The sequence below is a fragment of the Lactuca sativa genome, chromosome 5 (assembly GCF_002870075.4).
Source record: "Lactuca sativa cultivar Salinas chromosome 5, Lsat_Salinas_v11, whole genome shotgun sequence".
Lineage (NCBI taxonomy): Eukaryota > Viridiplantae > Streptophyta > Magnoliopsida > Asterales > Asteraceae > Lactuca > Lactuca sativa.
The window spans coordinates 268,484,439-268,511,756 of NC_056627.2; the positions used below are offsets into that span (position 1 = coordinate 268,484,439).

Below are 27,318 nucleotides of genomic sequence, written 5' to 3' on the forward strand. Positions count from 1 at the left end.
AGTCATACAAGTTGATAAGTTGGACTAGAAAGAAACCATCAAATGGTTTCGAAGAACCAAAATCCCTTGATGTCGTTGGAGATGGTTTTGTTTTACATGACGAGAAGTCCAACTACAATGTGTCGGTGGAATTGTTAATCAAAAGGAAATTTAAGTTTGTCTATGTATATATTAGTGACTGTTCCCACATTGGTGTGTGAAGGATTCCAAGACGATTTTATAAATCTATATTGTAGATTGTTCATCACCGGGCCTGGTAACGTTTGCCTGTAACCCAAGTTGGGGTATCAAAGTGGGTTGGATTATGATTTGGTCGAGTTAGGTTGGGTCTGGTGGTGTGTAATTTGACTTGCCCGTTCCAAGTCGATAGTTGTTTCACGTGGCCTGAGCGAAGGCTTTGGGTCTCTTGGAACCTAGAGAAGGGGGCAATGCGTTAGGCTGGCTTCACAGAGCTGCGACAACTCCTCGCTTCCGACAGTGGAAGGATAACAAGTCTTGGTGGTGTGTAATTTGACTTGCCCGTTCCAAGTCGATAGTTGTTTCACGTGGCCTGAGCGAAGGCTTTGGGTCTCTTGGAACCTAGAGAAGGGGGCAATGCGTTAGGCTGGCTTCACAGAGCTACGACAACTCCTCGCTTCCGACAGTGGAAGGATAACAAGTCTTGGCTCTTCAGGCTTATATTCACATCAGACACAGCAAAGACTTGTTTCAAATTATTAAGCCTTTTCAAGTCTAAAAGCTTTAAGCTATTCTTAAACATTGGACTAAGTATTGGAGTGTAGTGGGTCTTCCCCCATGAAAAATAAGATTAATATTGAGTGGGCATATCAGATATTAAACTGATAAGAACAAATACTACACTTGATCTTAGCCAAAAGGCCGAGAAAGGTATGCTTATTCTCCTCCAGGGCTTCCTTTTTTGTACTCGCCTCCCTCTTGCCTGCTTCCTTCATTCACCCGATGTGGGGATGCAGACACTTTCGCTTTCACTGCGAGCTCCCTTCCTTCACCAACAAAAACAACTTCAATGGAGTAATATTCAAATCAAACTTACACTGTACTACTGCATATGCATATGTGTTTATGATTGCATTGCTTTTTCTTTTCTTATTTTTCTATAGTTTAAATTCACTCCACGCCAACAAACAGAACAACTTCATTTCATGCTCGATTACAAATGGCTCCTTCCACTCATGTACCTTCTATGCTTTGCTTTAATTTGTCCATTTTGTTTTTATCACATATCTATTAAGTAAACACAACAACTAATGGAAAAACTCAAACTTCTCAGATAAGTCCGACTTCTTAAAATCCATTCTATCAAAATATGTGTTTTTAATCAACATAATCCTTTTAGCTTGTTTTGCTTATAAAAATCACATTATATCTTGAAACCATATAAATTTATAATCATATCCAACACATTTCTTACTCGTTTAAAAACCTCTCAAAAATTATTTTTCCGGGCAACCCTTTCTTCGTTATGTCATCCTGCTCCTAGGTATTGAATATTCAACCATACATTATGTTTCCCGTCATTGTTCGTTGTTCCTTTCCAAGATACTATTCGCTTTTTCAACCAACATGTCCCGCTCTTCTCATCATCTTCGCCTATAATCACTTCCAAATCGATTCTAACAATTATGGGATGACTTTTACCGAACAAATATATTTAGAATAAAGAAACACTCAATAATAACATTATATTCGAATTTAGTTAATGGATGAAATGGAAAAATCCATATTCAACAATCGAAACTCAATGCCCGCTCTTCTTTTATCATCTGTGATGTTTATTTTTTTCAGTTGAATGTACATAAAGGTGCTATAGTCCATGTTCTAACATCATCACCGCATCATTTAAGCCGTCCATTTCAACTTTCAGGTAGTGCGATATCAAGCCGTGGGTCTCCATTAATGGTACTCGAAACTCAAAACAAGCTTCTAAAATAAAGGAATTGTAAGTGATCGTGTGGATGTAATTGATGAAGTAACTTGACTACTATCAACCCCCCTTTAAAGTACCAATATTTTCTTCATATTTTTTGAACTTAATGCAAGGATTTTGAGACTTAAATTCAACACACACCCACATACCCTCAATATAGTTAACTTTAATTTTGTTAAATCATTCTTCACTGCACACCTTATACAAGATTTCTACGAGATTCACATTGCGAACACATCCAAGATCCATACACAATAAATCAAGCACAGTCTACATATATTTTTGTTCCAAAAAACATTATATTTTCATGTCGACTATGTGTCTCCCCTTCCCTGCTGACATTGAGGCATAAGACTTTGAATTTCCTTCCCGAGTCGAGTTTTCTTACCATCTTAATTTACTTGTGGTCGTGGTTGATCCGTGTGGGTTGACTTTGTTTTATCTTCCCTTATAAACCTCGCAGTCGAAGAAAATAAAAATAAATATCCCAATCGATATGGTGCAAATGTTTTAAATCAATCACTACTTATTATTAACATCTAAGCATATGACAAAAGCAAGTTTGACCCCTAACAACTTCATAGCCATATAAACATCAACAACTACTCCTTCTTTTTCACATATCTTCCACATATCCTTCGTCTCCAGATCCCCATGACAAAATTGTAGCAAATGTCGTGTGTAACATCATGATGATGAAGTATTTTAATTCTTAACCCCAAGTATGAAAATCTATTGCATTTCTTACCTTTTTTGTGAAGATTGTTGCAAAATGGCCCATAGTGGCATTTTTGTGATTTTTGGACGTGGGACACATACGTTGGGTGTACGTGGCAGGATCCAAAACCCTAATTTTTTGGGTTTGGACCCTATTTAAACATATTTATCTCCCAATTCACCTTCCTTCATCAACCTCCAACCCCATTTCGACCCTCTAGCAAGCCCTAATCCCTTTTGAGACTATTTTGAGCTTGATGAGTGTGTTTTGGTGAACTTAAAGGAGGATGGAAGAAGAAAATATCACCCTATAAGTTTGGAGCACTTTGGATCCAGAACCACATCATCGTTTGACATCATTTGGAGGTAAAAAGCTCTGGACTTGGTTAAGTGTTGATTAGATCTTATTTAGTCAAGAAATGGTGTTCATTAAGTCCCATAAGCTTGGTATTATGAGTATGGGTTACTCTAATCCATATAAGTTGTTCTTTCAGATGTTTTGGAGCATCTAGAAGTATAAAAATGTAATATTTATTATTAGTTTCCTTCCATGCATGAGTTACAAGGTCTTAATGGGTTAAGTAGTTAGGATTTTTGTTATTGGGCACTTCCTAGCCATGCTTTACCATAAAGTTACAAACTTGATGGTTAAGGGCATGAGTTAAGGTCTAGATCTTAATAAGAAGGTGAGGTGGCCAGGAGCATATGTTGGGCATACCAAATGGTACGTTGCGCGTACGCAGGCCTCGATTTCTTGGTCAAGCTGATTACTCCCCGCGTACTCGGCTGGTTTGTTGCCTTTTGACCTTGACCAATTTTGACCAAATGGTATTTTAGGTATTTTGATATTAATTTAAGTTAGTCCATGATTTAATTAATATGTGACAAGTAGAGCCGATATTCAGAACAGAGAACTATTCAGCTATCGTTCGGAATCAGAGGTGAGTTTTCCTCACTGTACTTGCGGGTCGAAGGCACTAATGCCAGCCCACTAGTGTTTATGTTTATATTTTACATATATCGACATATAATGGTCTGGTTGAGGCGGTCTTGTTTTGTGTTGAAGGCCAATATAATTGAGCGGTTCGGATAGGTTGTAGCCCTGCAAGGCGGTCCAATCATGTCGAAGGCCTGAAGAGCAGTCCATATAGGTTGTAGGCCCTTCGAAAGGGCCAATCAAGTTGAAGGCTCATAGTTGCATGATATTGTTTGTTATGTTATGTGACAGTACTTTGGGGGAACTCACTAAGCTTTGGCTTACGATTTCAATTTATTGTTTCATGTACTTCAAAGGATCATGGGAAAGCGAAGACATGATCGTGCACATCTTCCTGTTTTTATGATATTGTATCTTGGGATACTCTAATTATGATTATACTTTTGAAACATTGGTTTTTTTAACGCTTTATATTTAGTGGGTTGTTTTTGAAAAATTTAAATTTCTATGATTTTTAGGATGTTACATCGTGACAAAAAAAATTTACCATCTTTAAATTAGGGTTCTCGTTGGATTCAATTTTCTTTCCAAACATCCATTATCAATCTACATGTTTGAATGTTTACCCGTCATGGTTCTCATATCTATTCACTTTCACACTAAACCCACCTTGAATGCAACTGCCCCCCCCCCCCCTCCCCTCCCCCAGAACACTACATAGAGATCAAAGTTGTTTTTTTTTAAACCGTTTCTCAATTAACATTGTATATGGTTTACCACTTTGAAGCGTATTCATCTTTCATTATCATCCAACACTTGATTTCATGTATTTATATCAAAAAATAACTAGGATTTTGATTTTTTTTAACTTATGTAATGTTGGGGTTGTATTTTGAAAATATATTTGGGCTTCGCAGCCTTGGTCTCAGATGTCACTTTTTAACATTTATACTAAAAAAACATCACATATGTTCTTATATGTGTGTGCTCAATTAGATAGACCTTGTAGCGACTTGGTTATAGCGACTTAGTTAGGAGGAAAGGAAGCTAGTGACTCTCCGTCTTTCTTATTTAAAAAGAATGAAATGAGCCAGTAGCTTTGGGAATACCAAAATAAGTCGGGTAGTGCCATGGACTTACCTTTCCGGCTAAATACTTGACTTCAAAGATAGCTAGCTAGTTCCAATCAAGAAAGAAGACTTATACCAAAAGAACAAGCTTTCTACCCCTTCTACCTGCATATGGACAGAAAGACCCTATGAAGCTTCATTTGGCTTTGGGCTTTTCCTGTGCAACTTAGGCAAAAAGCAAAGAGGGCCTTCTTTCGGGGGAAGAGGGTCCGACCCATCAGTGAGATACCACCTTGGAAGAGCTAGAATTATAATCTTGTGTCAGGACGTACGGGCCAAGGGACAATCTCATGTAGACAATTTCTATAATTTAATAGAATTAACACACAAAATTAATTTTAGTCGGATGTCCCCGTAATATAGCCTTTCAAAAATCCATTTCCAATAAGTTATTCGTTGATATGAAATGGTCTTATGGATTTAAATAGGGTTTTCTTCCTGTATGTTGATACATGCCTCCGGTTATCAAAGAAAAATCTAAAAAAATGCTTACCAAAAATAACATCACATATGTTGTTATGTTTAATATGGCTAACACTAAGGAGTCACTTTATCGAGATGTCCCCACAATGTGACATTTCAATAATACATTTCAAATAAGCTATTTGTATATAAAAAATGGTTACTTACTTTTAACTAGGGTTTTATTTCGTTATGTTAATACATGCTTGCAATTAAAAAAAAAGAACGCTTACGAAGATAAATTACAAACAAGTCGTCATGTAAATTATGCGTTTTCAATTTGTTGGATTAGGTGTCTAAGGCCATAACTATAATTGGTATGTACTTGAATTGATAGTAGCAATGTCATTTTGGGTTGCTTTGAAACCTGGCAATTGAATAGGATAACTGTTAGCGAGAGAATAATGATTTATTAATTCATTACTTGGTTAATAAATTAATTAGAAATCTAAATAAATGATATATTAATGTATTATGGAAATAATATACTAATTAGAAATCATATTTTCATTAATATTTAATCAGAAATTAATTTGGAATTAATTTTGGGATTAAGGGAATTAATTGAACACCTGCCTTATCCAATAGCTTCCTAACGGCTATATAAGCCCTCCACCATAAGGAATTTCGGCTATGCTCTTCCAAGAAGTCACTTGGACGAAATTTCTTCTTCCTCTCTCTCTCTCTCACACACACACACTCTCTGTAAAGTATTATTTGGTTGCTTGGTTTGTTTGTGAACCATTAGAGGCGCGACACTTATGGCGCTTGTTACCAAAGGTCTTTCAAGCAAGGATTCAAAATTGTTTACAATAACAATCTTAAAGGTATGTAACTAAACCCTAATTTTATATGGATTTCAAAAATCATAGGAGCATACTAGGGTTTCTTCTTTTGTCTTCAAGTTTGCATCTTCGATTAGAGAAAACTTAGATCCAATAAATTTAGGGTTGCATGCACACATAGGAATGTATGTTTTGCTTAAAACCCATCACAATTCCATTGTATCTTAAACCGAGAGACCCTAAGGTAGACATTAGGGTTTGGGTTAAACATGCCCCGATCAAGGTGCGGATTATAGATTTTCGGCCGATCGTTCCATAATTGTTCCATCGAGTATGTCAGAGTCTATGAGATTTTAGGTTTAGTGTTTACGGTATATCGTATTTCGTTTTATATAAGTTGAACGCTTATTTTCTCATATTTAATTGTATCGTATTTCGTTCTATATAAGTTTAAGTGCTTAGTTTCTCATATTTAATTGTGTTCTATTCTGTATCATTTAAACAAAAAGTATGATGTGTGAAGTATGATTATTTTCAATAACATAAATTAAATCATATTACATAAAAAGTAAATCGATGGCATGATAGCGTCGACATTGCGGGCTGAAGCTTCTATTTAGCGTTGGTGTTATGTTTTGATGGGACAACATAGACCACATCTCCCGAAGCTTTTAGAAGTAAGACAAACCTTTGTCCTCATCTCTTAACATTAATTGTCTTTCCCACTGCAATCCAGCTCGTGGGGGTACCAGGATAGTCATACAAGTTGATTAAGTTGGACTAAAAAGAAACCATCTGATGGTTTCGAAGAACCAAAATCCCTTGATGTTGTCGTAGATGGTTTTGTTCTACGTGACAAGAAGTTCAATTACAATGTGTTGGGGGGATTGTTAATCGAAAGGAAATTTAAGTTTGTTTATGTATATATTAGTGAGTACTCCTACATTGGTGTGTGAAGGATTCCAAGACGATTTTATAAATCTATCTTGTAGAATGCTCATCACCGGGCCTGGTAACGTTTGCTTGTAACCCAAGTGGAGGTATCAAAGTGGGTTGGATTATGATTTGGTTAGTTTGGTTGGGTCTCGTTGTGTGTAATTTGACTTGCCCGTTCCAAGTCGAAAGTTGGTTCAAGTGGCTTGAGCGAAGGCTTTGGGTCTCTTGGAACCTAGAAAAAAGGGGCAATACAACTCCTCACTTCCAACAGTGGTTGGATAACAAGTCTTGGCTCTTCAGCCCATATTGCCGACTAGTCAGACTCAAATGGACACCCACTTTTTAAAAAATTTACCTCAAAACATTTATTGTTTGTCCATTTTGATGAGTCATATACATAATAACCGTACCTTGTTGTTCTGTTTCATCTCCTGATGAAAATATATCATTAAAACCAACTGATTTTTGAGTCTCTTAGAACTTCCCATATTGTTAACATGAATGAAACCCTTTAAAGGTCCTTTTAGTATAAAAAGCCAGGTCCATGGTTGGAACTATGGGAGTGGGTTTACATGAAAAAATCAGACAGCAAAGACTTTCAAATCATTAAGTCTATTTTAAGCTAATTTTAAACATTGAACTGAGTATTGGAGGGGTGCGCCTGGCCTTGGCAGTAGTGTGAGGGGTGCGTCTGGCCTTGGCGACACATGAAGAACCCCAGCAGCAAGCTACTGTAATGGGTCTTCCCCCATTAAAAATAAGATTAATATCGAGTGGGCCGATGGCCCACATATCAGATATTAAACTGATAAGAACAGATACTACACTTGATCTTAGCCAAGACGCAGAGAAAGGTATGCTTATTTCCTCCCTGAGCTTTCTCTTGCCTGCTTCCTTCATTCACCCGATACGGGATGCACACACTTTCACTGCCTCCCTTCCTTTCTTCACAACAAACTAACTTCAATATTATTATTCTACTTCTCTACTTTGTATATTCAAATCAAAGTTAGACTAAGCTACAGCATAAGCATATGTGTTTATTACTGCATTGCTTGTCTTTTCTTATTTTTGTGTAGTTTAAATTCACTCAACGTGAACAAAACAACTTCATTTCATGTTGATAATTACTCGCTTACAAATGGCTGCCTCCACTCTTGTACCTACTATATATGCTTTTGTCCATTTACTTTAATATCACATATCTATTAACTACATTAATAACTAATCGACAAACTCAAACTAATCAAATAACTCCAACTTGTTAAAATCCATTCTATCAAAATATGTGTTTTTAATCAACAAACCTTTTAACTTGTTTTGCTAATAAAAAATCATATTATACCTTGAAAGGTATAATTTTATAATCATATCTAACACATTTCTCACTCATTTAAAAAGTTGATAAAAATTGTTTTTCGAGCAACGTTTCTTCATTGCGTCATCCCACTCCCAGGTATTGAATACTCAACCATACATTATGTTTCACATAAGTGTCCAGTCTTCCTTTCCAATATACTATCCGCTTTTTCAACCAACATGCCCTTCTCTTCTCATCAACTTGCCATTTGGTCGGTGGTGGTATCACACTATCTTCACCTCCTAAGTAACATCTTACAATCACTTCCAATTGGATTCTAACATTTATGCCATGACTTTTAATGATCTAATACTGAAAAATATATTTAGATAAAAAAAAAAATATGCTCTAACACATCTTCCATATCCTAATAGCATTGTATTTGAATTTAGTGAATGGATGAAAAGGGAAAAAAAATCCATATTCAACAATCGAAACTCAATACTCGCTCTCGTTTTTTTTACGCTCTCATTTTTTTTTACCATTTGTGATGTTTATTTTTCATTTGAATGGACATAAGGTGCTATAATCTATGTTCTAACATCACAACACCACTTAAGCAATCAACTTCAAGTAATATCCGGATATAAAGAGGTAACTCGAAACTCAAAACAAGATTCTAAAAATAAAGGAATTGTAACTCAAGTGATTGATTGGATGTGATTGATGAAAAAAAATCATTCATATGTTCAGTCTTTTCCTCTCATTCTCTCTAGCTATGTCTTGTTCTTTAAGGTATCGTTTGACGGATGAACAGGATGAGATTGGGTTGGACATGACAAATAATTAGTATAGCGTTTGGTGAGACTGAAACATAATAGATCAAACTGTTTGGTAAGTCTGGTTATGTTTGGTAACAATAGAACATTACAGAACCACATGTTAAAATGACCATACTACCCTTTTGCAAAAAAAAACATTAATAATAACTTTATTTAACATGCACAACTACAAAATTAACTATTTTTTCAAAAAAAAATTAATTCATATATTAAAACAAGTTTTAATAACAAATAATCAAAATTGTTGCAAATTAGCAACGTTCTAAACCCAAATGGTTCCAAAAGCCATAAATTTAAATAAAAAAAAGTAACAAACTTCAAGGATATTCAATGTAACACATAATATAGTGATGAAACTCACCTTGAATGCAGAATCGAATAACACTGCAACACCCTCAAATCCTCGCAACGGACAATCCCACAAATCGACAGTCACTCAATCAAAGAACACCTTGATCAACCCAAAAACTAAAGGTTAAATTGATCAAAAAGTCAACGGTGAATGATCAACAAAATTTAACGGTCAACATGTCAATGACCCCCACGTTGTGGAAGCTCTTGGGCACGTCGTGGCCAGCTAAGGACAAAACAATCAATCGTCTAGCACCACCACGACACGGCAAACCCTTGGCAACATCGTGGGATTTGATAGAATGTCATATTCTTCATTAAGTGTTTAATCCTTATAGATCTATGCCCAAATCTTCCAATCTACTTATTCTCAATGACTTAATGGATAAAGTTTTCAACTTTATCCATTAGGACTCCATTTTAAGGCTAGATCTACAACACTAAGTTCATTAAGTCCTTAATGGGGCCAAAACTTGTGCATGAGACCAATAATCATCCAAACTAAGGTCTTTTTCTCATTCAACAAAACCTATGGACCATTGGAGAGCCATAACAAGCTCTGAAGTTTCTCAAACCCCAAGAGCACTCATGGAAGGAACCAAAACTACCTAAAAATGACGTCAAACTTGAATATAGAATAAGATGTATCAATGTGAGGACTTTATACCCCAAATAGCTCATAACGAAGAGAATAATGGATCCAAACCAACTCCTTGCTTCCTTGCTTCCTTGTGAACTTCCTTCTTCTCACGTTTCACCAAAATCCAAGGAATAAGCTTCAAATCAAAAGAACAAGCTCTCAAATCTTCATAGTGGCTAGGGTTTCATTGAAGAGGGGCTGTAGGTTGATGATGATGATGCCCTAATACTTGATATTAGGTGTTTAAATATGGAGAAAAACCTCAAAATCATGGGCTTAGACTGCATCAATTTCCATGTCATGGCTTTCCTCTTGCCACATCGTGGCTGTTGGATTAGTGTCTAAGTCCATAACTATTTTGGTATGTACTTGACCCGATGGTGCATGGTCCTTTTGGGTTGCCTTCACCAAAGCAACTTGATTGGAGAAATAAATAGAGAGAGAGAGGTTATTATGATTTATTAATATGTTATAAGAATAATATATTAAAGGAGAAATCATATTTGTTTAATTAATATTGGTCAATAATTAATTAAGAATTAATTTAGTGATCAAATGTAATTAATTAAACTAGAGGGGCTAATTTGTAATTATGTGATAGTTACAAAATAAGGTAAGGATTATCTTATAAGCATGGTGGACGAATTTAAGGTTGGAAAGCCTTAGAATTCGAGTATGATAAGGATTCAAGGATTATCTTATTGGTTGCTTAATGGATAATCAACTAGATAAGGATAATGGCTGAAACCCTATCTCTACACCTATATAAACAACCCCAAGGTCATGAATTCGGGTATCCCTTCCCAAGAAGTCTTAGAAACGAATTCTAACCTCCCTCCTCTCTCTTTATACCTTCTCCACTTGCTTATGGTGTTTGTAAGCCATTAGAGGAGTGACACTTGTGACTCTAAGCCTTCCAAGGTCAATTCAAGGAGGAATTGGATTGTTATTGCTATATAACAATCAAGGTATGTTCTTAAACCTATTTACATGTGAATTCTGATTTCCATATGCTAGTATTAGGGTTCAAAGTCTTGGATTCAAAGTATGTACAATAGAGAAACCTAGATCCGAGCTTTAGGGTTTGTATGAGCACATAGGATGTCTTATGACCAAAACCCATCAGTGGTATCAGAGCCATGATTGGTTTCTATTGTATTGATGCTTGATGTAACTGAAAATCGTGTTTTGGCCTCACTGTTCGACCTGACTCGGCGAGTCACTCTTGGACTCGGCGAGTCAGCCCTACTCGGCGAGTTCCAGAGGGTGACTCGGCGAGTCGGTGCGTCAGACAGTGCTTATCTCGGGATTTCTTGCTGTTTTTACATTGGGATAATTACCTTATCATGTTAGATTAATATTAATCCGATTATATGATATATTTTACTATAATTTTAATCTAATTGAAGATATTTATCAATTAATAAGATAATTGTTTCCTTATAAGATAATTGATTAATTATTTTAAGTAAATTGATAAATTGTTTTGCAAGAAATCATCAAATATGGATAATTATGTGATTAAATGTTAATTTGAATTATTTGTTATTTGATCCTTGTTGTTGTGAAAAGTTTCATATTTGGCCCTTTAGGTTTTATAGTTTAAATTTGAACCCCAAAAGTTTTGTTGTTTTGAAATTTAAATAGTTGAAACCCTTATGTTTTGAAAAAGGTTTCAAAACTTGCCCTCAAGTTTTGGAATTTAAATTTTGATTAAATAGTTTAATTTTGATGCATATTTAAATTCTAAACCCAAATGTGTTGAAATGTTTCAAAACTTGCCCTCAAGTTTTGGAATTTAAAAGTTGATTAAAAGTTTAATTAGGAATGTTAAATTCTAAAACTAGTATAGTTTTGAAAAAGTTCAAATCACACCCTTATGGTTTTATTAACTAATTAAGGTGTTTAATTAAAGAGGTTAATAAATCCATAAAAGTTTAGGTTTACAATTTAAGTAAATTAAAAGTATAATTGTTAAATTGAACCACCTAATATTTTAAAAGTGTAAAATACACCCTATACTATATATAACATTAAAAGTCTAACATTATATATATGTATAACTAAAAGGTCAGTCTTACCGTTAGTAGGCCTCATTCACGAAGCTGGTCTATAAGGGGTGTTTAAGGAAATTGCCTATAAAATGGCGATTGAATGGGTATCCACTCTTACCCACCGCACTCTTGACTAGTGGAGGGTCGTTAGCCGAACGAGTAGGATAGGACGAAACCTTCCATTATAAGTATAATGAATTATAAAAGTAACTAAATGTTTTCAAAAATTCCCAATCTTAGTTACTTAGGCAAAAGTGAATTGATGCAATTCCATGAAATTACACTTTGTGCCCTTGCGAAGATGTTAGTGGAGCGTGTGTGGTTAACCGACACACTAAATGGGTCTAAGCAAAGGTAGCAAAGGGTGACTCAATGTTTGTCATAGTTCGGTGGAGCGTGTGTGGTTTACCGGCACATCGAATAGATGACTGTAACATGTGAGGGCACCATGTAAGTTTGCATGGTTATTCACACCCGCTTTGTGATCCTCGGCATCCCAGTCACAAACAAGAGGGGCATATCGAGATATAAACATGCCATTGAAAGTTCAATGTATCTCAAAGGATCTAGGAGTTTTCATAGATTTAAAACATAAAATTCTTTTTCGTTTTTCATGGTGGAAATTAGTGAATCGTCATTCACTTACCTTCAAATGTTCTGCAATTTGGGTTACGGCATCCCTCTCCCGAGTTGTAGAATATTGTGTTGGGTCCTAGCCTTGGAATTTCATTTGGGTGATTTACCAAGGACTCAATCAATCAACTAACTTGAATTCGTTTTCTCCCGTTTTGTAGATGTCTAAGTTCGACAACTATGGTATTCCCAAATCCCGTGGAACAAGCATTCCACATGAAGATGATATTCCACGACTCGATCGAGGAACAAGAGATCATACTTCACTTCCTCCTCCTCCTCCAATTATTCTCCCTAACCCACAAGATTGTAAAATTGAAAGGTTCAATATCACTCAAGCCCTATTGGCAAGTAAACATAAAGAAGGAAAGTCGGTGTGTGCACACGTCCTAGGGATGAAGTCGCACATTGATAGACTAAGAATGATGGGATCCGTTGTTAGTGAAGAGATGGTTGGATTCTTCAGTCACTTCCCAACTCATATAGTGAGTTCGTAAGAGAGTACTATATGACGAACCACAACGTGACCCTTATAGATCTCACCTATATGCTTATTGCTGCCGAATCAGCAATGGTTTGGCGCAATAGAAAAAACAAGGTTGATTGGTGAATCTGCCTTCAAGAACTCTATGGATATAGACAATGGCAATGAAAGACATGCAATGATCGAAAAGTTTGATCATAAGAGAAAGGCAATGTCTGAAGTAGTTCCATGTGTTATTCCAAAAGAGTCAATTTGCTTTTATTGCCAAGAGAAGGGGCATTGGAGACGAAGTTGCCCTAATTACCTAAGAGATCTAAGAGATGGGAGAGTCAAAAGTATGACTGCGCTTTAGGTAAATATCCACTATCTAACTCAATTAAGTTCCTATTCATTGATACATGATGTAATAAGATTACATTTGAGTGTTTTGTAGGGTCGGTGAAAAGAAAGGAAGCTTGATAAGAGAGCAAGATGAATCTAATCACAAGAGATGGATCTCGATCGCATGGACTTGAAGATTAAATTTTGAGCTTAGAAAGTTATGATAGAGTTGTTAGAAATTTTCTTTTATACATAGTTTTCAATGGATTTTGCATTGTAAGGACAAATTTTTTCCGCTGTTTTTATAAATAAAATAAATTTTTGTTTGACTTATTTATTTATTTATTTCCTTGCAATGAAATCGTTATGAAAATTGGTGTTTGCATATTTCTACAACAAATGGATATGATTCTTATTTATGGTGTTTATGGAAAAGTCAAGAATTTACCAAATAGGGAGAGTTTTCTCATCGCCCAAGTTTCAATTGGACAGAAATTTGGAATCATGCAACTTGGTTGTACGATGAATGAGAAATTTCATATTTGGAAATTAGACCAATTCGTTGACCAAGTGTCAAGTGAAGGACTAGAAGATCGAGTACACAAAGTTGCGTGTTGATCAAGACCACCATAAGAGTAACAAAGATATTCGTCATGATTTACTAAAGGCTTAGTAAATATGATTATACTTACAAGATTAAGTGTAATTCTGAATTGATTAAAGGGTTTAGATCAATAGCAGAACGAATAAGAAGAATCAAGTAGGCAGAAAGATAAAAGTTTCTCCATTCTAAGAAGATGGGAGAGTACCTTTTATGCTTTATGATATGTCTTAGTGATTAAGAACCATATCTCAATTGATCCTCTAAGTGAGTCTTAGTACAATTGTATGTCTAAGAAGAGGAATCAAGAATTGAAGAAATGGTTAAATCAATAGGTCAATCATACTTCGTTCCAATAACAAGTCTTAAAGTTAAGATTGTGACAATGAGTAAAAAGTATTAAAGGTTTATAACATTCATCAAATGTAGGAAGTTGTGATGTCTTGAATAAGACAAAGGCCAACTAGTACCAATTTATGAAGTGTTTTGATAAAAGCTACACTAACTCTTGAATATTTGTTTGTCAAGAAATGGTTATTGACAAAAGAATCGTATATGTCAAGGAGTCAGTGGGAGTCTTAATGGTCTTGAATAGTTTCAAGAACAAATCAAATAAACCTTACCAATCATCACTAGCACACGAGTTGAGGTTGACAACCTATCGTATTGACATTATTTTGATTATGTGCTATTCCAATTGAGTTAATTATGCATATGAGTTCTATGAGTTCTCATCTTGAATGCATAAAAGGCAAGGCACCTTAATCAATGAAAGGTACATTGATAAGAAAGGGTGAGATGCTTAACTACTTGGAAGACGTGGTGGGCAGCTGTGCTACCATGAGGCAAGAAATCAAAATTAAGAAAGTTCGATCCATATGAGTTTGAATTTGTCGTAAACGTTGGTTTTGACAAATTTACATGGATAGGAACATTTACACCGTTTAAAATCTAAGTGTCATAAGATTTCCTCCTTCATGAAAATGATTGTGAGGAAATGCTTTTACTAAGAAAGATTTTAAGAAGATAGTGATTGTAAAATTGCATTCTCGAATTCAATTATGGTTACGGCATCCCTTTCCATAATTTGAATTGTGAGGTTTGGCAATTAGTCTTAATTGTTTAGACACACATATGAACTATCGAAGGCAAATGTGTATAAGTTCAAGAAGCATTGATAAAGGATTATCAAAGCACTAAGTATTAGAAACATGAACTTAAGAAGTTCAATAAGCATTGTTTTTCTGAAAGTTAAGATGTTTATGAATACATGTCGAAGCTAGTGGGAGCATAAATGTTATGTTTTATAATAATCATCATGATAGTGGGAGCATAAAAGTTATGATTGTATGATTATTAAGGCACGTATTGCAAGTTGGCAATATTAATTATAGAAAACAAGAGTTATACCTTGCAAAGTCGTAAGGGTTGTAAAGTTGTTTTGCTATAATTAAGGGAGAGAATATTATGCTTCATTTCAAATCTAAAGGATTAGGTTGAGAAATGTTAATAAATTTAGTCAAAGGTACATAGTGTGTTCTTAAAATTTCGATTATGATTACGGCATCCCTTTTCACAATCCGAATTTTGAGAACATAGCAAAAAAAAACATTATGCGTCGTGTCCCATACGATTCGGGTATAGGATCGATTGCAAATGCTTAATGTTTGACCATTCTAAAATTTTCCAAATGTCGAGCGCATTTAGAGGGAAAAGGGACTAGAATTGGTTTTGACTAAAATAATCAAACAACTATCAAAGGACAATCCAAGTTCGACGAGGATTGGTCGCTTGTGAGTAGTTGGAAGTATAGTATTGGAAAATATGGAAATGTTTCCATATTGGATGGACCATATCGACATCATTACGAATAGATAAGATTCTATTAAGAATGAGTTGTCATATGGAACATATGGAAGTGTGTCCATATTGGGAATTGAATATTGAGAAATATATGACTAGATTAGAAACTTCTATGCAAAAGGATGTTCAAAGAAAGTACTTTGAGTGAGAGACATCACATCTATGGAATTGTCTTGTAACAATCTCCGATAGAGGACTTTGTAATATCATTGGCAATAGTCTTTGTGACTTTGGTGCAGTGACATTACGAAAGGATATTTGCATAGAATGTTAGAATCTAGCATATTCTATAAGTAGCAAGAATTTGATATTCTTTGACTTATGAAAAACGGATTTGGAGTTGTGAAATGAGAAGGATTGGAAATGTGTTCAATATGATCTATTTCACAAAGAAAGAACCATAGGTAAACATTGTGTGCATGCGAGGAGCATGGGACAAGTGTTGTAATTCAAGTAAGAAGTTGATTACCCGAAACGACAAATAATGAGTAATCAATATGGTGATAAATAAAAGGCGTTTTATTTATACTCAAAGGTTTGAGGCCATATGGGATTAGTATTATTCTTGTGTTTCACATTTGCATGTTTTGACTTCCAGAATAATTGAATTTATTAAGAATAATCGAATTATTCGAACGGGCCACAGTCGTTCATATGTTGGAAGTAGATATGAATGAAGACTGTCGTGAATTGGTGTGTGGATTGTCTAGAAAAGTATTAGACATAAGCAAATGTTTGCTACAACGTTCATGAGTGCTTATGAATATGATTTGAGCATTGGATTAAACCCACGCTCACTTGGATCACTCCATGGATTGTATCACGAGTGATTGGTGAGACGATAACATCTTATATTCTTGAAACCAAGATGTGTGAGTTGTATCTTGCGAATCGGTTGCACATTGATAATATGTAAACGCACCAGTAACTTGGTGTTATAAAACATATTGTTGTGTGTGATTTGGTGCGTGAGTGCAAGCGAGCATTGTATCAAAGTTTATCCATTCCTTTTATTCAAAGTAGGATAAAAGCGATATCTTTGGGCCCCTCGATGGTTTAGTGATGACAAACGTAAATGCTCGGCCGGGCTAGGGCTAATTTGATTTGTTCAATTAGTCAGTCGTCATAAATCATAAATCGAGAAGTAGTACAAAGAGAATGATTTGAAATCATATCTCATATGATATCTAGAATGGAGGAATATATGATCCCTTATCTTAAGGACACGCATATCTGATATGATCAGAGTTGACAGCGGCTTTGGAAAGCTACGATTGCAGATCAGGATCCGAAGTCATACGCAGAATAGTTATTAGACTTATCCAAGTGGGAGACTGTTGGATTAGTGTCTAAGTCCATAACTATTTTGGTATGTACTTGACCCGATGGTGCATGGTCCTTTTGGGTTGCCTTCACCAAAGCAACTTGATTGGAGAAATAAATAGAGAGAGAGAGGTTATTATGATTTATTAATATGTTATAAGAATAATATATTAAAGGAGAAATCATATTTGTTTAATTAATATTGGTCAATAATTAATTAAGAATTAATTTAGTGATCAAATGTAATTAATTAAACTAGAGGGGCTAATTTGTAATTATGTGATAGTTACAAAATAAGGTAAGGATTATCTTATAAGCATGGTGGACGAATTTAAGGTTGGAAAGCCTTAGAATTCGAGTATGATAAGGATTCAAGGATTATCTTATTGGTTGCTTAATGGATAATCAACTAGATAAGGATAATGGCTGAAACCCTATCTCTACACCTATATAAACAACCCCAAGGTCATGAATTCGGGTATCCCTTCCCAAGAAGTCTTAGAAACGAATTCTAACCTCCCTCCTCTCTCTTTATACCTTCTCCACTTGCTTATGGTGTTTGTAAGCCATTAGAGGAGTGACACTTGTGACTCTAAGCCTTCCAAGGTCAATTCAAGGAGGAATTGGATTGTTATTGCTATATAACAATCAAGGTATGTTCTTAAACCTATTTACATGTGAATTCTGATTTCCATATGCTAGTATTAGGGTTCAAAGTCTTGGATTCAAAGTATGTACAATAGAGAAACCTAGATCCGAGCTTTAGGGTTTGTATGAGCACATAGGATGTCTTATGACCAAAACCCATCAAAATCATGGGCTTAGCCTGCATCAATTTCCATGTCATGGCTTTCCTCTTGCCACATCGTGGCAACCATCCAAACGAGCATTCATGCATTAGACATGCCATGTCGTGGCACTAGACTTTTCCTAAAAAATCATTGCATTTGATCCTTCAAATCCATCATTTGATCCATTATAGAAAACGGGTGTTACGCATTAAGTCCTTAATGGTTAAGTGCATAAACAACCAAAACAGTGAGATGTGAGCTTAAACCAACTATTTACATTACCAAACAATAAATGATTCAATGGATTAAGAACTTGAACAAATGAGCTCATAAACATTATTCTTCTTCACATTAAGCTCATAATAAGAGATTTAAGGGTGTGGTCCTCAACGAAACCCATTAAGCACTTAATACTTAAAAAAGAAGTTGAAAATTGAGGTTCTCATCATCCTCCATGGATCGGTGGTGATAAGGTTTGATATATGGTGGTCATTAAATGCACAAAACCTTCACATCAAGCTTACATCCATCAATGTTAAATTTAAGGAGAAATAAAATATAAAAGCTTGGAATGAGCATAACTAGCCATGGAACATTGAAGCAATGAAGACCTCACCACTAGGGGTGTTCAAAATCGGATATCCAAAATTTCAAATATCCGAAAATTTAGAATAGTTGATTATAATATTTGAATCCGTATCCGAAATTTTGGATCGAATACGGATTCATATATTAATTCGGATATAAAAAAATTTCAACTTTTTTGTCAATCTCGTTTGTAATCCAAGAAAATATAATGACATTTAACTAATCATTGTACACAAAATATCTTAATCTCAATACTAGAAAAAATAAACAAGAAAAAAGGCTATAAACTAACTTACGATGTTGCTACAATGTCATTGTGGACTCTTTATAAACATGATATATAGCATTATACGATATGAAGAATCTTTTGCTTGCATGGTAAGAGATTGATAGTATTAATTAATGATGGACTATTGTAATGCCCAGATCATGGTATGTATTTTAAATCAAATTATTCATTTTTGCAAAGGGAATCGACGAGTTGGAGGCCCAAACTCGTCGAGTAGGAATGGAATTTGGACGCGGGACTTGAAGTCTACTGATAGGTGCATTTTATGCACCTATTTTGCATGTTTATTTTCGTCTTTTTATAGCATTCTACTTCATAATTCTTGCATTTAGTTGATTATTAGGGCAACTGCATATTTCATTAAGAATGCCTGGTACTTCACTATTTTTGATTTATTTTACAGGCATTATGGAGCATAGAACGTGGAGCATGGATGCTTGGATGCTTGGAGCATGGAGCTTTGGAACATGAAGAGAAGATGAACTGGTCATTCCATGGCAGAATACATGAAAGCATTAACCCAAGTCATTGTTGCATTGTCATCATAGCAAAGGATTACGTTTGAAACGCGGTTCTTGTCACATTGACGCGGGTCGTGTTTGTCCTTTATCATCTCATATTTGAGCAACATGACGCGTGGTGAAGCTAGACTGAAGAGGGAGCCACAGTGAAGATGTATTTGATTTTTAGCAAAAAGCATGGGCCATGCCAAAAACACATGGTCATGACAAATGGCCATGCCAAAAACACATGGGCAAAAGGCATGGCCATGCTAAAAACGCATGGCCTTATGGCAAGTCACGTGAACTTTAATTAAAAGAGCAGAAAAACGTCATTTGAAGAGAGAACGGTTTTTGGAGCAGTTTCTGGGGATCTTGGGCAATTTTGGGAGAATTCTTGGAGCTTTTGAGAAGATCTAATCATTGCAAACACTTTGATTTCATTTTTGTAAGCATTAAACATTTCAATTCCATTATTTTTCTTGTTTAATTTGTTCTTAGCCATGTGTGGCTAAGAAACCCTAATTTCTAGTTCTTGTTCAAAACATGTTGATTGCTTGACTTGAAGCATATGATTTGATGTTTGATTTGTGATTCTATTATAGTGATTATGTTTTTGTTTAAACTAGAATCCTTGAATTTGATTTGTGTTTGATTGGCCACTTTCATGAATTGAATTTTTTTGCAGTTAATTAACTTTTAGGGCACCTAATCGTTCTATTGAGTTAATAATTGGTAACAAGCAATAAGTTTTCTTATTGTAAAACATATATCACATGTTTTCACACTTCCGAGCGTATGAGAAGAAATGAACATTGTTGGGAAGCTTGTACAAAACTTAATGCAGTTTTTCAATACAATCTAAGAGCGTGTTTAGGTTGAATTAGTAAAGCTAGGTCTAATCAAAGAGCGTGTTTTGGTTAGATAATTTGGCAAGCGAGAGTTTTTAGAGCGTGTTAATATCTTTCAGTACCAAAATAGAATAGCAATCTTGAATTACATTAAGTCATAATCAAGTTGAACAACAACATTGAGAACTAGAACTAGAACCATTCAATCAATTTGTTTACAAATCTATTTCATTTTGTGCATGCTTTTAAAGTAGATTGTTATTTAGTTATTTACTTTTGCAAACAAACCTCCCCTTTGTGACCAAAGTACCTTGTGCAAAGAGGTATAGACTTTTGTCCCGTGTCTCTGTGGTTCGACCCTGCTTGCCTTGTACTAATTTTTAGTGCATTAAAGCAGTGTATTTTGGAGTATATCGTACCCCTATTATTTGTTGGGTCTGACACACCTAACATCTACTCGACGAGTTGAGAGCCTCAACTCGAAGAGTAGGGATGCCAGAGTGAAACCCTAATTTTTAGGGTTTTGTACCCTATTTAAACACCTTAACCTCCAAAGGTTGGCCTTACTTGCAGCCTCGATCACCCCAAACCCTAGCCACGAAAGCCTGATCCACCTTTAAGTGTTTTTGAGCCATTGTTGTGTGTTCTTGGTGATTTTGAAGCTTGAGAAGGAAGGAGAAGCTTGAGGATTCAAGAGGGAGCCAGTAGATCCAGAAGTTAAGTTGCATTTCTGACTCATTTGAGGTATAAAGTTGATACCTTGTCTTTCCATTGCTTAGATCCTCATTTAGGGTTGTATTTTGTTACTTTTCGGCCATATTGAAGTCATTCTCAGGATTTGAGTGTATCATGAAGTTGTGCTTCAGATTTAGGTACTCATGAACTATGAGTCTTAAAGTTGCCCACTTTATCAAGCCTTGGCCTTTCCCCATGCCCTAGACCTCTTATATAGCTTAGTTTTGGTGTTTATAGCTTCATGACACCATGCATGAACGTAAAGTTAGCAACTTTACGTGGTAACTTAGTCCTAGGGGACCAGATCTATGGTTTGGAAGCATTGAAATCGATTGGAAGTGACTGAATGGATCTAGAGTAAGGGGGACTCGACGAGTTGTTCATTCAACTCGGCAAGTTGGGTCGTGGTTCCCCAACCTTTTCTGTTACTGAGCAAACTCGTCGAGTCATCAACTCGTCGAGTCTAGGAGATGACTCAACGATTTGGCCATGGTTTTTGGGTTTTGAAGATTGAAGAACTCGATGAGTTCAAGGGGGAACTCGACGAGTTGTGAGCGAAATGCCCCGACTCTGTTATGAGGAGGAACTCGACGAGTTCATGAAAGAACTGAAGGGTTTTGAGCATTCTAACACTCCTAAGGTGTACATGCAACCCTAGAAACCTTGGATCTATGTTTAACTATGTGACATCCCCAAAATCTCGGCTAGAAAAGACCGATTTTCATTTATGCTTTTAAATATTTTCAGAGTAAATCCTTTTGATTTGAAAGAGTTGCGGAATTTGTTCCCAAAAACAAAACATGATAAAACATTGTTTACCGAAGCATTTCATAAAAGAAATGTATTTTCATTATAATCAAAACTCAGGGTGTCATGTTCCGATACAGACCAATAAGCATAAACGAATACATTACAAGTCATATAACAAATATAAACATATGCAGACTTGTAAACAAAACAACTTGATGGTTCATCCATCTCATGCCCTTCCGCCACTACCTGTAATACAATTTAAAACTGAGTGGGTCAGGCTTGGGAGCCTGGTGAGCATCTAGGGTTTTCAACCCACAATAAATATCATATTTAATTTTCACCAACCAACAATAACCCAATTACCCATTCCCGTTATTCTCACTTTAATGTCCCTAAAACAACTAACATAAGGGACCTAGTCTAAGAATATTTCATCGGGGCGACAACACATGCTTCGGGGGTACCTCAGCAATATAAGTCAAATAAGGCAACCATGAGGGGGATGGAGTACAGCGAATGAACACCCAAGTTCATTAACACCTACAGGTGGCGAACCTGCTAATGTTTCCACAAGACTGTCTAGAATAGCCAGTGGTCGTCATCTAAACTCCGCTAGATGACTCAATCAAACAACAACGAGGCCTCTCATCTGTTTATTACACACCAACTGTCTACCCATGTTCTACCCAACATATTAGTAGATAAAAATATACATTTGTATACATAGTTTAAAAACCTGTATAGCATGCTTTAATCAACACATATATCACATAACAGATGAGGCACACACACACATAACACATATCTCATAAAGAAATAAGCAGATCTATAAGATAGAAGAGAGTGAATACTCATTCACACATAACACAACCAAATATATACACATAGCACGTATTTTATATATAATACTTCGTATTATTGTATTAGAAGAAATAACTACACACTCACCTGATCAGAAGATGATCGGACAGCACTACAGCTTATAGAAGTAGTATTCCTCAGCAGATCTGGAAGATCTCCTCGAAAATCGAACTTCTCGCGGGCAGAGCTTCGACTCGGGAACCGCACTTTTCGGGATCTTCGGGATCTCGGGACTTGCCTCGGGGCTAGGGTATGATACCGGGACTTCGGGATAGCTTCGGCACGAAAAACGATGCAAAAGACTAGAGAGAAGAGAAGAAATTGAACAACAAAGAAGGTTGTCTTCGGATCCTTTATATAGAGGCTGGAGCCTCGGAGTACGCGGGGCGTACGCCTGTACGCGGGGCGTACAGGGCTCCGAAATCGTCATTGCATGCGTCATCCGAAGTGTCGACACTATCGGAGTACGCGGGGCGTTCTCGCGTACGCGGGGCGTACCTCGGATCAGACGGGTGACTCGGCTTCGGATAATACCTCCGAATTTTGAATTAAATTTAAATACCAAATGATTAATAAACTTCGGAAATTCATAACTTCTTCATACGAACTCCGTTTTCGACGTTCTTTATATCCACGGAAAGGTGAGACCACGCTCTACGACTTTCGTTTAGACTCCGTCGGCTAATTTTGACTTTATTTTTATTAATTATTTTTAATAGGCCGGGACAGAAACTTTCGTTATAAATTCATAACTTCTTCGTTTGACGTCCGTTCTCGCCTAACTTTTTATCGCTTTGATACCAACAATGAGATCTTCGATTCTCATTTAGATTGCTTCGGCTAACAACCGCTCGATCTCAAATTGAGTAAAACAGGCTGTATACCGCTAAGCCGGAACTTCGATAAATCATAACTTCCTCATACGAAGTCAGATTTGGGCGTTCTATATATATTCGGAAACCTCGTTTCAACTACTACAACATTATTCAAAGATATTAAGTTTATTTTACACTTAAATTTTGACGCTTATTTTTATTCTTAATTATTCAAACCACATAATTAAGCAATTAAGCACAAAACACACAATACTCAAATAATACAATCTTATTACTTCAAAATGGGTTACAAAGGTTAACCTAGACTATTACATTGCTAAAAATGGCAAGCCCGTAAACACAGGCGTTACAAACTAAGATACATGCAAAAAAATGTTTTCCACGGTTCTTAACCTATCTAGCATAGTATGGTAAACTTTTAAACATAAATGCTAGAAGAAGAACATACCTTTTGTTGTTTGGATTCCTTGAGAACCTTGTGAGCCTAGCACCTCAAGTGTGATGCCTCAAATGTCTCACACAACACAACAACACCTGGAATAACCTTGAGAGAAGTTCACTAACACCTCAAAATCAGCTATCCCTCTTTTGCCTTGTACAAGTCCGATTTTGACTAGACTATGGGTCTTTATATAGTTGTGGCACAAGTATGGTTACACCATGTAAACCCTAATTGCCATGGCTTTCCATATTCCATGATCCATGGGTTTGTAACCTCCACTATCCATGGAGCACCTTATGGGTTTTAACCCAATCCATACAAACCATGGATCATTAGCCCACTATACAAGAATAGATGATTTACACAATCAACCCCATATATTTAATTAGTCTCTTTTTGATCACTTAATTAATTCTTTGATCAATACTAATTAAATAATATTATTAATATATTAGAACTTATAATATATTAATAATCCTTAAGTGTCCTTTCTCTCATTTAGTCTATCCAAATGTTGCAATGCCATGCAACCCAAATGGACCATGTTAATCGGGTCAAGTACATTCCAGAAATAGTTATGAACTTAAATACCTAATCCAACAAGAACTTGACGAGTTGGATCGAGATTTCCAAGGTTTTATGGATCATGGAACTCGACAAGTTGATGGTCCAACTCAGCGAGTTGAGTCGACCAGGATGTTGACTTTGACTTTGACCATTGATCAGAGTTGACCCTTAAAGGGGTTATGAGTATGAAAGGGTAATTAAAGGAGAGTTTTATGTGTAGGAGTTTGAGAGGAGTTGATCCTAGAGCCAAGGACAGTTCAACTACTACATGATATTCGAGGTGAGTTACCTTCCAGTAGAAGTGGGTCGAAGGCACCAATGTCGGACCACTAGTAGTTGATTATAGTTGAGATGATTGTCTTTGTGATAATTGTCTGGTATGCCACTATTTGTTATGCTTTATGTACTAGTATGTTATGATATTATGTGATAGTGGTAGGAGGGGTAGGTTAGACCCCGTAGCCGGTTGAGATAAACCGGAGGGTAGGTCGGACACCCAAATATGTCTGACAGTATGCTATGCTATGTTATTATGTGGTAGTGGTAGGGGTGAAATAGTCCCCGTAACCGGTTGAAATAAAACGGAGGGTAGGTCGAGCACCCAAATATGTTTGGTAGGGGTAGGTCGGGCACCCCGGTATGCCTGATAAGGGTAGGTTGAGCACCCAAATATGCTCAACAGGGTAGGTCGGGCACCCAGATATGTATGACAATATGTTTATTGTATGGTATGTGGTATGATGGGGGAACTCACTAAGCTTTGTGCTTACAGTTTTCAGTTTTTGTTTCAGGTCCTACTTCTTCTTCGAAGGGAAAGGAGTCAGTACGATAGCAACGCATCGCACACATGATTTTCGGCACATGAGATTCTTGGGATTTATACTCTGACATTATTTTCCTATGATATGTTTTTGAGATGGTTGACTTATGGTTTTCATGATATGAGATAACATTGATGGCATTTTCAGTAATTTGCTTTATAAATCTTCAAACTAAAAATGAAATTTTTGGTCTTGAAATTTAGGATGTTACAACTGTTATTCTAAATAACATTAAAAACAATAATATTTCTTAATAATAACATGTGAAACCAATTAAAGATCATATAAAACGATGAAAAATCATATATTTCCAAACTAAGTTATTTATAGTTTACACTTTCAAGTAATATGATAAAATATAACGAAACAATCAAAAATCATATTTTTGGATTATCGAATATCAGATATCCAAAATATCCGAAAATCTATAAAAATGGTCATCCGAATCCGAATTCGAAAAACGAGATATCCGAAATTTCAAATATCAGTTTTTCAGATAATTTCATATTCGGATATCGGAGTTTTTCAGATCTGATCTTCGGATGCAAATGTTTTTGAACACCCCTACTCACCACCACCTTATGATGACAAGGTAGAGGTGGGTTGTTTTATGACGACTGCCACCAGCAGCGGTGGTGGTGTTTGTATCTTGAATTGAAAAAGAACTAGCCAAAAATGAATTAAATTTTACCCACTTAAGCTTCATAGGTGCAAAACAACTTTCTACCTTCACTCTCCTTATCCGGAAGCTATTCGGGTGTCCCACGGCATCGGTCCGACACAAAATCTGGCGTTTGGAAGCTCCGTCGATGGCATCCTTTCACAAATCCCCTTCTTCGGTCTTCTTTCTCTAACTTGATCAATCTCTATTTTTTTTCCGCACAAAACACTCACACTTAAGCTAGGGTTTGACTTTTAATGAGGATGAGGAGGATACATCCACAACTAAAAGAAGAACATTGATAAACACGCTTGTCGGGGTTGTAAGGGTAACATCAGATAGAATCTGTAAACGGCAGGAAAGGTCCCTCTAGGTAGGCATATTGCCGGCATAACCCCCCCACCCACCCACACACTAAAACAAAACAAAACCCTTTGTCTAACAATGTGATTTCCATAATTTACAAATAGCAACCCAAATCTTTAAATTCAATTTTTTATTATTATTATTATTATTATTATTATTATTATTATTATTATTATTATTATTATTACCAATTTAGTCCATCATTTTATTATTTAACTTTCATTTAAATACAAATTAATTATTAATTCCATCCAATTAATATTTATTTAATCATTTTTAGTTAATTAAATCCCTTAAAATATTATATTACCTTATTTCTAACTAATTAAGCTCAAATAGGACGTTACAACAGTCTCCCAGTTATAAGAATTTCGTTCCTAAAATTGAATACTTGAATAACTTAATCAGTTCCTTCACACTCTGAAAACTCTTCTTTTGCTCCTTTGAGGGTACTTATGAGGCTATATATCATCACTTTGCTATCTTTTTACTTGGTGAGCATTGAGAAATTTAAACCGGTTCTCCACACTAGGCTTTAAATCCTTAAGTAACAATCAAACAAGGACATGCAAAGATATCTTCTTCGTAGTCCTCAACCCAATTACAAACCTCTTGGTAAAACCTCGGGAAACTTCCTAACCACAACATCTTAGCAATCGACTGCCTCTTTTTCCTACAGCGATCAGCTACATATGCCAGAAGCCCCGCACACCACTGCAGAAAATACCTCTTGGCCTTCTTAGCTACACAAAAGTCGATAGGAATAAACTTCTAAACCCAAATATTTCAAAATTCCATAACAATAAATAAAAAAAACAAAGAACTTCAAAATGAGTGGGTAACTTTGTACACAAGGTGGTGTGTACACACCACCTTGTAGGGATGTATAGGTCATTTAGCAAGATGTAGTTAGCAGTAAATCAAGAATCA

At 35.9% G+C, this 27,318-nt stretch overlaps 2 pseudogenes; both read right to left on the reverse strand.

Moving 5' to 3' along the window:
- Positions 1-780: 780 nt before the first annotated feature.
- Positions 781-892, reverse strand: LOC111891876 (U2 spliceosomal RNA; annotated as a pseudogene).
- A 6,703-nt stretch (positions 893-7,595) lies between these two features.
- On the reverse strand, positions 7,596-7,773 carry LOC111891827 (U2 spliceosomal RNA; annotated as a pseudogene).
- Positions 7,774-27,318: the final 19,545 nt, after the last annotated feature.